This window comes from Solanum pennellii, chromosome 2, assembly GCF_001406875.1.
Source record: "Solanum pennellii chromosome 2, SPENNV200".
NCBI lineage: Eukaryota > Viridiplantae > Streptophyta > Magnoliopsida > Solanales > Solanaceae > Solanum > Solanum pennellii.
This window is the reverse complement of record NC_028638.1, coordinates 48,124,841-48,130,336: the sequence shown is the minus strand read 5'-3', so window position 1 is coordinate 48,130,336 and position 5,496 is coordinate 48,124,841.

Here is a 5,496-nt window from a genome sequence, read left to right as displayed (position 1 = left end):
CCCACCCCCGATTTCCAACCCCTTTCCCCCCACCCGATTCCCAAACCATCTTCCTCATCAGCCCCACCACCAGAACTCCCTTATCTCCCTTACCCTACCCGTTTTCTTGGTGAAATTCTTTCTTTCAAATTTATTATTAGTTCTTCATTTAAGACGCAATACTTTTTTCTTTAATCTTTTTCAATTGTTTCTCTCTACTATAATGTTGGTTGTTTTTGTTTTAACTAATTAACACCATCAAATATACTTTTAAATGGAAGAGTTTAAGTTTTGGAAGATGATGCTTAAAAAATGAGGAAAAGGACGAAAAAATAAAATAAAAATGAATTAAATAAGCTTTTCACACACTGATAGCAAGTGTATCTCACTTACTATGTCATTTCAGCAAAAAAGTATCAAACTGACACAATGAGGCATGACATGAGATGTCTAGAACGAACAAAACTTAGTTAAAGTATCTTAGTGAAAATTTGTGCCAACTTTAGATGGTTATCGATGGATTACCCTAAAAAAAATTATTGAACATTCTGTTAGGTTTTAATATAGATATGAAATATGATGGCAAAAAAAAAAAACCCTCACCCGGTAGAGTACTTAACATTTACCAATTTTATAAAATCATGTTATGGATATGTTCTTCTAAATAAATATTAAACCTGCAGATAAAGTCCAAAACTATCCAAGAAAAAAACAATACTTTATTATTATTACAACAGTGTTTAAAGTTGGGAGAATTAAGAGCAGCCATCACAGTAGAAAATCTATCATATATGGCCCTCAGTTTCCTTCAATTGAGTATCCATAAACCCATTAATACTTTCATTCATTATGACTTCAATTGAGTATCCATAAACCCATTAATACTTTCATTCATTATGACTAACGTAGGAGCTCGATATATCTATTATTTTCCTTACAGAAAATCTATAAAATTAATTAACATTACTTAGCTTTCAATTTGCTTCTTTGTAAAAAGAGGAGAGTTTCCAATACTGTCAATGTTAAAACAAGTTTACCTTCTTCTTACAATGTCTCTAGGTCTAGGGTCACTAGATTTATACTAGGAATTACAAAACCCATCACTTATCATCATTACATTTAAAATTTATATAAAGTTTTAGCAGGTAGAGGAACTTCTACGTGAGTCCGAAATCAAAAGGGTAAAAGAAATTGTCACAAATTCTAAAATGGTACATTAATTTTTTTTAATCAAAAGGACAAAATCGCTCCGTTTCTTCTGACAAAATTAACGTGTTTTTTTTTTAAAAAACACAAAAATCACTGTTGTGACAGCAATTTCATCCAAAAAAATTTTTTTCCCTTAAATCGCTGCCATAGCAGCGATTTGTCAAAAAAAAAATTAACAAATGCTGCAGGGGCAAACCAAAATGCTGCCTGACTCTATTAACTTTTTTAATGAAAAAGAAATCGCTGTAGCGATTTCAATTTTAATTTTTTTTTTGAAAAACGCTGCACTCGCAGCAATATTGAAAAAAAATTGTCAGAATAAAATCGCTCCGTCAGGAGTGATTTTACTCTTTTAGTTTAAAAAAATTGATATGTCCTTTCAAAGTTTTTGACAATTTTTTTACCCTTTTATCTCCGGACTCTCTATTTCATTATGAATAAAAAAAGTATCTGAAAGTTAAATAAATTATTTTTTAATTATAGTAAAATGATATTTTTTTAGACAGATATTTTACACCAATTTCACAGATTGTCACAATGCAAATTTGAGACTTAAATTTAGATATCTGGTGTTTTCTGTTCAAACACGCGTTCTTTTTCCAATATATATAGATAGATAGATAAATTAAATTGCTATATTAAATTTGATGTCCAATCACATAAAATGGGATTGTTTATTGATAGCAGGAACTAGTCGATAATCTTATTTTCTTCTTGCTGATGCATTGGTGAGGTTGGTAGGTAAGCAATATATATCAAATTGCCCACGTGATTTTTTTTTCTTTTTTATAATAATTATATAAAAGAGAAAGTCATTGTTGTGATGTCTATCATGGATAGGAATGATCTTGTCGTTTATTTTAGGCTACTTTTTTAAAATAGATATTTTATAGTTGTTCACGTTCCATTTGTCTGGTGCGTTAGTTATTCAATTTATTCATAAAAGTTAAAAAGTGATTTTCTTTTTTCTAAATCTATAAACTTAAGTGTAAGTAAATGGAGTTAAACCATTTTTCTTTTTAATTTTATTGGACGAATTAATGATAAATTTTATTATTAACTCTGCTTATTTTGATGACACTCTTAACACCAACTAAAGTTCACTCTTGGAAGAAAAAAAATCATATTCCTCGTACCACTTTTCAAATTTGGAACAAATAAATCATCTATTCCGAACAAATATATTTTCTGCTAAAGCAAAGTATTCTTTTGGAAAAGCATGTTTTCTTGTCGCCATTATTGATAGAAAAAAATAATGCAACATGAATCACTTTAGTTTTCATTTTTTAGAATTAAAAAAAAAACATGCATGAGAGGTCGTTTTAGTGCCCAACAACCCATTTAAGTGATCATGAAAGCCACCAATTCAGGGAATATTTATAGATATATAGTCAACCGAGTAATTCTTTAAAATTATTTTGACATTATTTAATAACAAGTTGATGTTTGTGGGTTCACAATGTAAAATTATTTATATATTATCATATTGAATTTACATTACGATAATAAGTAATTCTTCATATTACATATGTTAATATAAAAAATAAAGTATTAAAAGTACAAAAAAACTGAAAATCTCTTTTTTTCTTCTGTTGATATAATAACCCAAAGACTTTCTGACAAGCATTTGTCGCAATAGACAATAAATAATAGAGAGGAGTTAAATTCGTCGTGGATAAATATCCTTTTCATTACTAATTCTCTCCTTTTTTCCAAGTAAACACTTGGATGAAAGTCTGTGTCATATTTAAAAGGAAAAATGCTCAAATATGTTATCGAATTTTTAGAAAAGGTTCATTTATGTCATCCGTTAAAGTTTAGCTCATTTATGTCATTATTGTTAAATAAAAGGCTTATATATGCTATTTTTGTAACTCCAATTTTGTAAAACCACTTTTTACATACCAAACAAGGTTTAGAGCTTTTCTATTGGTGTTTTTGGATCAAATGTATACTTTTTGCTTCAACATCTCTAAGAACACATAAGAACATTAACAATTCCCAAATTTCAAATTTATTAATTCTTCACGAATCGCCTCAAATTTCAAGAGTAGTTTCACTACGAGCTAGATATCAAAACTCAATTTCTTTTGAGCTCGAATTCAACATAACTCAATAAGACCCAATTGAAATTTCTTCAAAGTTTCAAAACTTCAACATTCTTTAATTGTAGATTCTCCACAACTTCAAATCATTTGAAATTTTGAACATAAACTCAAAAAACACTAGTCAATAAAGATCTAATGTAAAAATTATAAGAATCAAATAAATTTTTGAAATTTTGGGATTAATTTTCGTTTTTTGAAATATATTTTTTAAATATGGGTGAATTTTTTGAACTCTGCAGATGATTTTAGATTTTATTTTTTTTAAAAAAAAATTAATGATGTAGCCGAAATTTGAGATAATTCCGTGAAGAATTGAAAATGTTGAAAATTTGGGAGTTGTTTATATTCTTCATGTGTTCTTGATGTTTTTAAAGAAAAACGAACAAAAAGTATACATTTGATCCAAAAACACCAACGCAAAAGTCTTAAATCTTGTTTGGTATGTAAAAATTGGTTTTGCAAAATCGGAGTTAAAAAAATGGCATGAATGAGCCTTTTATTTAAAAGCAATGGCATAAATAAGCCAAACTTCTAACGAATGATATAATAAGTCTTTTCTAAAAGTTCAATGACATATTTAAGCTTTTTCCCTATTTAAAAACTAAAGGTAGAGATTTAAGTATGACACATGACTTTCATTTATAAATTTCCACCTTTAATTTTTAAGTATGACACATGATTTTATCCAAATACAAATGTGTACTGAGAGAAATTAAAAAAATAAGTACCGGAGGGAAGTTAAAACCGTCGCAATTATTAGTGTAAATAAAAAACTTCCCATTACACAGGAACACAACCCAACCAATTTCAAATGAAACAATTTTTTTTAGAATTCGGGCTATTTGGAATGTGTTCTAAAATTTAATTTGTATATCCGCATTATATTTTTATTCAATACAAAAACAAAAACAAAAATTATTCCATATTTATGATTCTAAAACAACAATGACACATCTAATCTAATTAGATAAATGAAGTCAAAGAGTAATGATGTGTACTTAATCAAATTCTTATCTTGTGAAAGTGAAAAACCTTTTTCAATAGACCATGATTGACTCAAGTTATGGGATTGTTTAGTTGTTTCTAGAGTATGCAAATTTAGTATTCTTTCTGCCTAATAACAGTTGTTCCTTATTGACTTGACACATATTCTAAGAAATATTAATAGAAAAAAGAAGTTTTGTTACTATATTATCTTTTGAATATGTTAAATTTAATACTTTAAAAAATATATTAGATGTCGAGTGACATTTAATAGCAATGGTAAAACAAGCATAAAAAGGTAAATTATCTCTTGATTTATTGAACTGAAAAAATATTATTACATAATTATTTTTAATATAATAGACAAATAAATATGAACAAAGAAATAATATAATGTTATAAATACATTGAATAAGTGGATAGTCCATAAAGTTAGTTTATGAACAACCATTCATATTCACTAGGTTACATGAACCTTTTTGGATAAGAATGTATCTATTTATTATGATACTTAATATGGTGACCTTTGGACTGATTTCTCACTCTATAAATAGGGTTGTTCATTCACTATTGTAACATATACATATGAGACTTGAATACACTTGAATAAGAAGAAAATTCCTCTTCTTCTATCTACATCTCTTGTCTTCTTCTCTTTATGATTATATTCTTATGAGCTTGATTTTATAACACGTTATCAGCACGAGTCTCTATCTAATTGAGAGTGAGTTCTTGTTTTTATTTAGCTCATATTTTGGTTGATCTCGTTATGAAGATCAAAGTATTATATGCATAAAATCAGGTATGTATTTTCTAAAATATTTTATGATTTAGAATAAAATAGTGTTCAGTCACTAACAATTATCAGGAACCGAAGACATATACTACTATTGGTTGAATATGACATGCTATACAAAACTTCTTTAAATGGAAGAAGGTATAAAATTTTAATAGCATGAGTTTGAATATTATTTTGATTGTTTTGAAAGACTCAAAGAACAAATCATGTTGTACTTCGGTTTATTATACCGTTGGTTAAGGGTAAGACGATGGATTCAAGTTTCATCGCACCAAAAGGGTAAGACATCAGGTTAAAGTCCGGATGCACCATAATGAAAAATATTTGAGGATAAGACGATAGATTCAAGTTCTATCGCACCAAAAGGGTAAGACATCAATTAGAGTTTTGATGCACCGTGATTGGGTTCAAGTCCCA